Genomic DNA, 12,755 nt, shown 5'->3' with positions numbered 1-12,755 from the left:
TGTGTGTGTGTGTGTGTGTGTGTGTGTGTGTGTGTGTGTGAAGCTGGTGTATCATTTTGTGGAAAACCATAAATTAATGAGAATTCTGGCTTTATTTTTAATAGTTCTAGAGTTGTTGAGGTCAAATACAGTTTTGCTCATTGAAGCAAAAAACCGCATAAATACGAAGTGATTTGTCAGGTTCATTTATTAAAGTACTGCAAATTATGTCATTGAAATTTTCGCGTAGGACAAAGTGATTTGCTGTGTGAACCTGGCAGTTTATCCTTATACATTTTATTTGCTTTAATGAACAGAACTCTGCGTTTGACCTATCAGGAATTCTAGAACTATTAAAAATAAAGCCAGAACACTTATTAATTTATGGTTTTTAACGAAATGACGCCAGCTTCACACATATTTTCAGCATCTTCACAAAAATCAGTCGTCTGATCCGCATCGCGCTCTGTATTGTCTGTTACACATATATAAAATATTTTTGGTACTAAGGTTTCGACATTGTTTTCAATAATTAATTTCGGTAACGGATTAATAGATATATGATCTCCCCGTATATTGATTTTGATCGTATCGAGAGAATTAGTTTCTATTAACACCTGGTGACGAATTAAAATATCCGAGACTACCTGTATACTCGCAGGATGAGAGCGTTCGTCGACAACGATCTCCGTCTGAAATTTTCTCATAAAGTCACGCGATCCGATTCTATGTCGCGGAAATGTATTCCATCCGCTTAAAATTTTGACCGATCACCAGTTTAGCCGTATCATCTTCCAACTGATAAGTCATCTTCAACAGTCTAATTCGATTTTCCCATACTTCGAAATTCTCTGATTGTCTATCAAAATAGCCAAATGAGTCCGCAATAATTGTCACATTTTTTCTCCACGCAGACTAACTTTGCATATCACTGATGTATAGCTCTCATTAATTTCCATAGACTGTTCTCCTCTTTGCTCTCGCCGCATTATTTCAATTTCATGACTCACCAACTCCAGTTCGCGTTGCATTAACCTTTTCTCTTCTCGATATGTCTCAATCTCTCGTTGCAAGCCACGCATTTGCTGTATGCTCGACGCATCTGCTCGTGAAATATTCTCTGCATCATTACATTGGTCCTGAGATTCTTCGTTCTCGTCACATAACTATGAGCCGTTAGGATCAGCTTCAATTAATCGATTTATTAACTCAGCTCTGGAACTCGTCGCAGAAAGATTATGCTTCTCTAACATCTCTAACAAGCGCAGCCACTTATTCGAATCTCTCATTTTAAAATTTTTATTATTTGTTAAACACAGTTGTCTTGTCCTAGGAAATTAAATTTTTTTTTCTTGGAATTACGTTTCCTCGGAAAGAATTATACGAAACGTTGTTAAGTAAGAAAATGCTGTTGAGAAGCACTGTAAAATTAATAAAATTGTAAAGCTTTTAAAATAACTGAACGACGTTTAATGCTTTATTAAATTTAGTATTTCATTATTATTTTATTTACAAGTAGAAAAGAAAAAATTAATTTTAAGATACATAAACACACACATACACACACACACACAATGTAATTAATGATATATTAAAAAATAGCAAAAAAACTTTACGTCTTTTATATAATAATGTGTTTTAATAAAAAATGACTAAAATAATAAATTATTGGAAAACTTATTTGGTGGGTACAAAATAAAATTTTTTTTAATAAGATATTTTTGTATAGTAATATTTTTTTGTTGTATCATGAATTACATTACATATTCTATACAAGAATTCGAGAACAATTTCTTTAAATATGTTTTTTATTTGTTTGGATTTACTTATTTATTTTATTTGAACAATGTAATGTGTTACAAAATATTATCTTTATTGAAAGTTATTCGTCAATCTGATATTAAAATATATACTTACAAGATTGCAAAATATGAGGGTCGTTCAAGTCCACAGACTTCTATAATATACTAGACTGCTAACCTTGATTCCCTAGGCGTACCAGTATATAATGTACATATATGTTGTACATGACTGAATAACCGATCGGAATGTGTCATCTGCTATGTATGTACATTGTTCGTCAAGTGGTTACAACACTTGACAATTTGGCATTTGCAGCAGACGCATGTATATGTATTTTATCTTGTCGTAATAAGCCGCATCGTGAATTTGGAATCTGCATTTTAGGCTTTCTGATTCAAGCATTCCTACATCTTTACTAATTCGTTTTTTAAATAAACTTAAAATGTTATGTGTTTGTGTTCTCATAATCTATATAATCTATTTTGCTATAAATATCTTCTTATTTTGTTATACTTTACTCATTAAAAATTGCTGTTTTTAGTTATTTTATGATGTTGTTTCTCTTCAAATTTTTATCATGTGTAAATGATTATGCAAAACAATTAATAGCTTTTCAGGCGATCTAATGGAAAGAGCGGTAATATTAGTTACTATATAGATGGTTTTTTCTTAACAAAAGGAGTAAAAAGAATCGACGTTTAATATTTTAGTTTTTAGATTAGTGTGTATTAATCGGTCAGTATTATATTTTTAAGTTTTGTATAAAATTATATATTTTGTTAGTGTCTTATTGTGCTCTAGAGTGTGTCTCACTGTACATTGCGTTTGGGATATAGTAGGATAATTTTTGTTTTTATTAAAAAAATTTTTTTTTAATTTACTTGATAAAGTTTCAAGTATTTCAGCGCTTTGTAGACAGGTAACAAAAAATTAGAAAAATTAAAAAAAATAGCAAAGTGAAAAAAAAGAATCTCAAAGTATGCTTTGCTTTCCCCTACTAAAAATTATGATAGTGCTAATTTTTTTCAGTATGAGTTGTTAAATAATTTTTACATGGACATTATATAAATTATATTGTGCATTATGATATAATATTTGTTTAGAAGAGAGGGCTTCACTTGCCTACAATCCCAATTGCCTAGCTTCGTTTGCACACACGAAAATAATTAAGGTACAAGGGGATTGCACACATAACATTATTGCGCCCATACACATTGCACACACGACAATATTGCGCGCAGACACATTGCACACATGATATTATTTCGCTCATACACATTACACACATGACATTATTTCACATATGCACATTGCACACATGATATTAATACGTTCATACACATTGCACATGACATTATTGCGCACAAACACATTGCACTCATGACATTATTGCACACATATAATCTAAAGAAACAATATTAACACATTGCACACATGATATTATTATGCTCGTGCACATTGTACACATGATATTAATACGCTCATGCACATTGCACACATGATATTATTGCACACGTGCACATTGCACACATGATATCATTGCCCTCATACACTCTGAAGGCACGATTCCAATAATTTGGGCGCTTTGATTTGACGATGATTTTTAATAATATTTTTTATGCTCAACAAAAATTTGTATAGATCTTATTATAGAGATAACTGCTTTAGTTTTCGACATATACTATATTAAAAATAAAAGTAAAAGTAGATTAAAAATAAAAAGAAAAGTAGGTAGACCTCGCTTTGCATGGAAAGTCGCAAACCCAGTGGAACAATATGAAGCGTGGACACACACACACACACACACACACACACACACACACACACACACGGGTGCAAGGGGAGGCTTATGAACATTTTAATATCATGTGTGTAATATGTCAATATTGTTTTTTTTAGCTTATGTGTGCAATAATGTCATATGTGTGCAATGTGTCTGCGCGCGATATTGTCGTGTGTGCAATGTGTATGAACGTAATAATGTCATGTGTGCTATCCTACTCTTGTACCTTAATTATTTTTGTGTGTGCAAACGAAGCTGTAGGCAATCGAGATTGTAGGCAATCGGGAATGTGCAATCAATTGCTAAATTTGTGTGCAAACGAAGCTGTATTGTAGGCAATTGGGATTGTAGGCAAGTGGGATCCCCCCCTTGTTTACAATATGTTTAACAAAAATATTTACATATTCATGTACTTGTTTATAACAGTTAATTATAATTTAAATTAAAAAAATATTTTTAAAAGATATAAAAAGTACATAAATTAAATGTGTTATATTTATTTTACGAGAAGAGAGAAAAATATAAAAGTAATGAAATGCCCGTTAAATATATGAAACAAAAACTACTAAAAATTAATATTTAACATTTAAATATAGACTTAAATATATTATTATTTAGTGTGTTCTGTATGTATTATTGTTACGTTATTAATTAAAATATAAAAAAGATTAAGATATAGAAATAATACATAAAATATAGAAATAATACATAAAAATTATAATTATTTTACTTACTTGTAAACAATCATGTTGTCGCGTGAATAAATATATCTGTAATGGAACTTCTGTAATGGAACAAAAAATGCCCAAGCGCAAGCTAATTGCATAATTAGAAAGACATTATCTAGATGATTATTAATTGAATATATTAACTCTACAATTATAAATGCACCATTCACGATTGGCAGGTAACGAAATATTCTATCGCGAATAATTTTACTTTTTGTGGCAGTTCGCGGTAGAGGCCAGCAACAAGCAAAAAATAAATCTATCTTCAGGAAAGCAATAACTCTATCTAACATCGGTGCGGTTTTCATGTTATATAGAGAATCGTCACACTTATTTTTAATGTATTTCAACCGTTACTGCCTCTGTGCTTTTCTCGTAATTTTACGAAGAATTTTATGCGAGGGTGGAAACTCTTAGGTTATACGAGATTACACACTTTTACAAAACAAAGTATCTTAGGTGGAATATATTACGGCGTTTATTATTTCTTCTGTTCGTTTTCCTCTCTCTTGAGCTTGCAACCGTGCGGATTCATAAATTATACTATACGTATGCATTTACTGTGGCGCGTAGTGCCATAGCACGTATATTTTTATCTTGAATTATTATGAGAACTTCTAAGTATGGCTTTATGTAACGTGCATATAATTATAGCGTACGTTGAAAGAGATAACTACAATGTAAATTTTAATTTTTGAGGGAGAAACAGAGAAAAACAAAGAGAGAGAGAGAGAGAGAGAGAGAGAGAGAGAGAGGCGTGGAGGAGAAAAATACGGAAAGAATATTTACGTTGGTAAATGAGACTTAACGCAATGTAATACATATGACATGTATTTTATATAATGCATTAACTGTAAATAGACAAGTTTAGACCTCGAGATATTCGTGTTAATTCTGTTTATTATTCGTATTAATTCTGTTTATTTTATAATAATTCTTAATTGAAAGTAATATTAGTTTAATTAATTTCTCCATGAATTTTTGATATTCTTTACCAATGAATAATTTTCTAGAAAAATGTCGATGATAAGGTAGAAAAATTATAATATATATTGTACTCTTAATACATATATTAAAACAATTATTTATATAATATTAACTCTTTCGGTCACAGCGTGACATAGCGTATATGTCTTATCTAAAATATCTTTTTTTCACTGTAGAACGTACAATTTGAATTGTTTATATATTTTAACAAACTATTATTGAAACACTAATTTTAAACTTTTTCAAGATTAAAAATAAAAAAAATGAAAATAATTGATCAATTGTACGTTTTACAGTGGAAAAAAAGAAGATGGTTTAGGTAGGACATATATATCTCGTTGTGACTGAAAGGATTAAACAATATGTTTTTGTATACAATAAAATAGAACGGTGAGGCTTGGTTGCTCAAACATTATTTTAAGTGAAACTTAAATATGTGTCTGTCTTTATTTAGTTAGAAAAAAAAGATAAACAGACATATTCTTAAGTCTTGCTTAAAATTAAAACAATATTGGTACAACCAAGCCTAAGTTATACACATTTGAAATATATCTTTATACATTTATACGAAGTGAAGAATAAAAAATGACGTCAAATCAATCATAAATGTTCTTTTTATTCATAATTTTTAACTTTATATTACAGATACAGATTTAAACACAGTTAACAATATTTACAAAGCTACTCTATTGATTTTCTTCGTATTAAAATAGTATAATACGTACAGTAGTTTATATTTGCAGTCCATCCTCCATGGCAAATACTGCTCAAAAAGTTGTCAAATAGGAAAATGCAGTTGATAAATACTGACACACATGTAAATATATAAGTTTATTGTAAGTATCAATAATGTATAATAACGATTATAAATTATTATAAATCTACATGAACATTTTAATTGTGTAATAATGTCTTAATTATTTGCTTTGAATTTCTTATATGTACATAATTGCATAATATTAAATATAAGGGACTGATATGTTAAAGAAATAATATTTTTATTATTTTATATTAACTTTATTATATTTTATTAAATTTATTATTACTTTTAATTATATATATTGTATATATATGTATATATATATATATATATATATATATATAGACGTATATACATAATATTCAAGTTAGTATTAAAGCAAATTTGAAGTTTTATGGAACACATGCGAGAAAAGAAAAACATTTCTTCCCACGATTGCCTTGTTTTGTTTGTTCTTTAATGACTTCTTGTGTCACTTGTCTTTAGCAGTAGCTTTAATTTTTTTATATATTAAACACCACAGACGTGCGCTTCGCGCGCGCTACTTTTTATTTTTTTCTTTTTACAAATAAATTACAACGATAATTATATAGATAATATTTATACAAATTTGACAGCTGTTAAAATTCAATCGCAACTGCTATTCTTGTAACACGAAGTAAGCGTAGCGAGAGAACCAATCAGCATCGCGGAAAAGTGACAACAATACGCGATCAAACGTGCACTTCTCGCGTTTAGTTAGCCTTTTTTATTATGGATGGATGGGTGGATTTTGGCTCTAAGGCTTATATACTAGATTGCATTGTAAGCTGTTGCCAAGTTGAAAAAGAAGACAGAGATTCAAACAGGCGTGACAAAGAAACGCTAGTCCTGTAGGGTAAACTCGGGTAAGATGGTCATAGTTTTTTTTGATGCAAAAAACATACTTTTATTTTTATTATTTTTTAATAGCGTTTGGTATATTACTTCACTGAAGCTTTAAGTATTAAAATCGACATTATCGACATTAAAGAGAAAATACTTAATAAAAATGTTTTATTATCAAAATATTGAAACATGAACATTGGCCATCTTTCATAACTTTTAGGGAAAAGATGACCATAGTATTATAGAACAGTTGGCTATACATTTTTTATGTAACATTTGTAAAATAATAAATGTTATATTTAGTTTTATTCTCACATATTATAACATATTTAATTTTATGTTAAATGTTCACATAAGTTTAGGATCAATTTAACTCATTGTCATTACAAAAAAAAAACATGATTTGTCAAATTAAAATATTAGCTGCACAACTTAATTCTCGTCTTTTTTAATAAAATATATACATAAACACTTACCCCGAAATGTCATGAGCTATCTTGCTCAAATTGTGAGAGAAAGATAATCATAGTATTTATTTAAAAAATAGAAAAGGAAATAAAAAATATAATTACACATTACAATTTACATACTCTTGTTACGTGGGTAACATTCATTGCGACAGTACAACTGTAATTTATTCGACATTGTGGCAATTTCTAATGAACACGTGAAAAATTTTGTAGGCAGTTAAAAATAAAAACGTGATGTGACATTCACAATATCGTTATTTCGACTAGTATACGCACATAAACTACAATAAATATTAACTATCTTTGAAAATAATTACGAGAACACATTATTTAGCAATTATATAGCCATTGACCATTCTTTCCGTATGGCCATCATACCCTAACTTACCCTAACTGAAATATTTATCTTCATCTACTTCTTTTCTTTAATTTAGCAACAGCCTGCAGAGGACAATGCGTGGTCTAGTAGTACATAGTTTAAGACCAGGTCTGTAAAATTTGGTTATTAAATCACTCAGATTAATTTTTATGAAATTTATGGTATAATTTAGTATATACTTACAGAGGCATAATAATTAAGTGAAAGAGTTGGTAGTATACAAGGTACACTAAGAATTACAGGATATTGACATCGCGACAATATATATAATAAATTCTTCTGTAAAGGTATTTCTTTGTTATACCATGACGATGCATACCCAGCATAGCCAAAGTCACTACTCTGAAATATTAAAATAAAAATATATTTTAACATAATATCGTAAAAAATATTGTCATTTAGAATCAGGATGAAGACATATCAATAATGCAATTTTTTTAATAGAAATGCGATCATGGATTAATTGTTAATATATAAAAATTATGTTGATGTTTAGAACGTTCTTAAAGCAAAAAATGAAAATTTGTTTTAATTGTAAAAAACTATTAAAGAGATATATTTATAAACAAAACAAATTATAAAAGAAACAATTAAAAATCAATAAATAAATAAAAAATAAAGAATAAAATACTTAAGAAAATAGTGATTTCTGCCTTTAAATGTATAAATGCAACAACAAAATTTATAATCTTAAACTATGAGAAAAAAATAACAGTTTGTTAATAGTTAAAATTTGGAAGTGTGCTTTATTTAAAAGTATCTGAACATATTTATGTAAGAAAGATGAAAAGTTTTTAATGACTGAATTTGCGTTTTGTACTAAAAAATATTAAAGTATGCGTGATTACTTTGAATTAAACAAAGAATTTCCGGGCCTTGATTGTTAATAAATTATTTTTTTCTAACGTTATTAGACATTGCCCTCACACTTGTATATTTTGGCACAAAACGCAGAAGCAGTTATTAGAAAATTCGAGTTTTAAGAATTCAAGTGCGCACGACTGCTTTGAATTAAACGGAAAACTTTCGGATGTTCATTGTTAATAAATTATTTTAAAAAATGTCATTGATTTTAGGGATTATCCTCGCGCTTGTATATTTTGGCATAAAGTGCAGAAGTAGTTGTCAGAACTATTTTATTTTTCTTATGTAAATATGTGCAGATTTGGTTTAAACGGAACACTTTGGTTATTAGCAAATTGTTTTTCCTCATCTGTCATTTTGTACTCAAAGACCAATATTTCGACGAGCAGGTAACAAAAAATATTGTGTGCAACATGTGTGATTGGTTATTGCTCGCTTGTGCAGGTAAATGCATTCGCAAAAAATAGCCGATATTCCGATATTCCGCACTTGTAACACGATATACTATTTTATTATCGTCAGAAATCATAGACATTTTTGTCACATTTATATATATAAATACAGAAATTTCACAGTTTTCCCAAGAATTGTTTTTTGTTATAATTTTGTTTTATTTATTTAAGTATTATATATATATATATATATATATATATATATATTTTAATAGCTTTTTTATTAAAACAAATTTTTATTTTTTGATCAAAGAACTTTTCAAACTTCAACTACATTAAGAATTATGTATTTCAATACTTGTACTTATTTTAGAATAAGTTTAGATGAACTTATTATATTTATATTATATGTATATTTTTACATACATCTTTTATTGCTTTTTATAAATTTTGTTATAAACTACTTTTTTGATATATTTTTTTTTCTATCTTACGTTGCTCAATAAATGATCAGCTGGCCATGCGCACATAAAGACTTCTACAAGTGAAGATGCGCCAATCGCAAAAAATTGGGCTTTTACAGTTAAAGGTTGTCGCTGTACAAGATAATTTTAACATATAAGTAATACAAAGTAATAAGATAAATGGATTACATTTACAATAGGAAAGAGTTGATGTGTATAATTACAATTTTAAATTAACATATTAATTTTTGAGTAAATTATGTATGTAAAGTTCATTTGTTCGTATAATTTTTATTATTAATGTTAGACCTGTTTGTATGTGATATGATTTACATGCTTCTTTAATAAGATATCTACGCGAATAAATTTATTTAATATTGTGTAATAAGTGTATACAGAAATATGAAGAGGTAAAATAAAAATGCTTACACTTAAAAAGGTAAGTCCACTAAATACCACTGCTGCAGTACTGAATCCTATCGTTGATAATGCTATATATCGAACAGCTATAATGACATCTTTTGCATATCTGTAATTAACCCGTTAAAACGCCTAAATGGCTATTTTATTTTCCTTGTTTTTATGATCAGTTTTTAAGCACGAAAGGGTGGAATATTTTAATAAAAATTTTCTACAGCTATTTGGGCGTTAACGGGTTAACTATTAATTATATAATTGCTGGTTTTTAATTTTTTAATTTTACTATCACACTGTGATAATATAAATATACAAAAATGTTTTTACTTTTATAGGAACGTCAGTAAACCTAGCATCCCCACTAAAAAAAAATTCGGAAATACCGCATAATTTTCTGCTAATTATCTACTAATTATCTGCTAAATTTCTGCATAGTTCTTCATAGTTCCAAATTTTTTGCTCCTATCCGTTCGCAGGAGATTAAAACCAAAAGTGGGGGTGCTAAATTCACATGACGGTAGCACCTCCACTAATAAAAAAAAGCGTAAACAAAAAAAAACAAATATATCAGAAGTTTCTGCTTATTTTCTACTTTAAGAAACCGTAAAGAGATATCAAAATATTGAATATTATCGAAGTACCGGTACTCAGAACCATTGTACAGTTTATATTTTAAAGGTATAGTTTTCTCTTGCGTGCGCGCATTAACAATTGAGTTGCACGAGTTAAATATTGAGCAAAAAATTTGGGACCTGGATATCTTAAGAGCTGATAAATAGATAATCATTTTGATGCTATAGTCGATGCAGCAGTTAATTTTTTAAGGGTACTTATTGTTGTATTTTTTTAAATTTTAAGGCTTTTTAAAGATATTGTGCAAGTTAAACATTTCAAAATTGTGTTTTTTACGAGTATTTGATCGAGGAAGTACTTTATGAGTTGTCGTTGCATTGTTAGCTTTTTATTTTTAACCATTTTCTGTTATATCATTGCTGTACAATGGTTCTGAGTATCGGTACTTTGATAACCGTTTAATATTTTTGATATTTCTTTACGGTTTCTTAAAGCAGAAAATGAACAGAAAATTTTGGTATATTTGTTTTTTTGTTTACGCTTCTTTTTATTAGTGGGGGTGCCGTCACGTGAACTTAGCACCTCCACTTTTGGTCTTAATCTTCTGCGAACGGGTAGGAACAAGAAATTCGGGACTAGGGCAGAAAATTAGTAGATAATTAACGGAAAATTATACGGTATTTCCGAATTTTTTTTTTAATGGCGGAGGTGCTAGATTCACTGACGTTTTACAGGGAGTATTCTACAATAATGTATTATAAAGATACATATATTACCGTAATATGTGTTGATGTAGCTGTACGCAGATTATGAATTCTGAGATGCTTGAAATTTTTTGAAATTTGTGAGATAGGATTTCAAACCTTGCTGATACAAACCAAAGCAGAAGAGCTAGAAAGATGTTGCTAGATACCTGTATGCAACTTTGATATATAGCCAATGATTGATGTAGATAAATGATAGTTTTTAGAGGTTGTTTGTCCACAGCAAATGGATACTCAACTTCGATTGGAAAGGGTTGAGACAGCAATAATGGTCCAAAAATTGCTAGGATAGCTGTTGTGATTAGCCAGCATATTGTTGTACCGTAAAATAATTTGCATTTGTTAATATATCGTTGAAATATATTCCTTTCTTCTGATTTTGCTTGTTCAATATAATCTTCCATTTCGTGTATTATAATCTGCACAAATATATATCTACGTAATCTCTCATTAATAAGATCCAGCAAAAAAGTCTTTATCTGTATAGCAGTCAGATGTATTTATCAGCAATATTTTCTATTTGCAATTTTTTCGAACTCTTAGCTTAACTTATTAAACGAGAGGGTTCCGTTTGCCTACGTTCCCGATTGCCTACTGCTTCGTTTGCACACGAATTATGCAGAAATTTCCCGATTGCCGACATTCCCGATTGCCCACGTCCCGATTGCCTACTGCTTCGTTTGCACACACGAATATAATCAAGGTACAAAATACACATTGCACACGTTATATTATTACGCTTATACACATTGCACATGTGACACTATTGCACACGTGCACATTGCACACGTTATTTTTTTACACTCATATACATTGCACACGTGACGCTATTGCACACATGCACATTGCACACGTTATATTATTACACTCATACACATTGCACATGTGACGCTATTGCACACGTGCACATTGCACACGTTATATTATTACGCTCATACACATTGCACACGTGATGCTATTGCACACGTGCACATTGCACACGTTATATTATTACGCTCATACATATTGCACACGTGACGATATTGCACACGTGCACATTGCACACATGATATTATTACGCTTATACACATTGTGCACGTATGCAATAGCGTCACGTGTGCAATGTGTATGAGCGTAATAATATAACGTGTGCAATGTGCACGTGTGCAATAGCGTCACGTGTGCAATAGCGTCACGTGTGCAATGTGTATTTTGTACCTTGATTATTTTTGTGTGTGCAAACGAAGCAGTAGGTAATCGGGACGTGGGCAATCGGGAATATCGGCAATTGTGAATTTCTGCAAAATGTGTGTGCAAACGAAGCAGTAGGCAATTGGGAACGTAGGCAAACGGGACCCCCCCCCCAACTTAAACCTTGCACAAATGTAAAGTATATCTAATGGCAAATGTAAATACAATTTGATTTAAACAAGTAATTATTTTTGTCATAAGTAAACATTTTCTGTATATAATTATATTATAAAATGTTAAGCAAATACATATTATTGGTTTTTTAACCACATTTGTAAGAGAAAAGAAAATTATA

At 29.6% G+C, this 12,755-nt stretch overlaps 1 pseudogene; it reads right to left on the bottom strand.

Moving 5' to 3' along the window:
• Positions 1-6,011: 6,011 nt before the first annotated feature.
• LOC105838314 lies at positions 6,012-12,018 on the bottom strand (annotated as a pseudogene).
• Positions 12,019-12,755: the final 737 nt, after the last annotated feature.

This window comes from Monomorium pharaonis, chromosome 7 (genome assembly GCF_013373865.1).
Source record: "Monomorium pharaonis isolate MP-MQ-018 chromosome 7, ASM1337386v2, whole genome shotgun sequence".
Lineage (NCBI taxonomy): Eukaryota > Metazoa > Arthropoda > Insecta > Hymenoptera > Formicidae > Monomorium > Monomorium pharaonis.
This window is presented reverse-complemented; position numbering and strand designations above follow the sequence as displayed.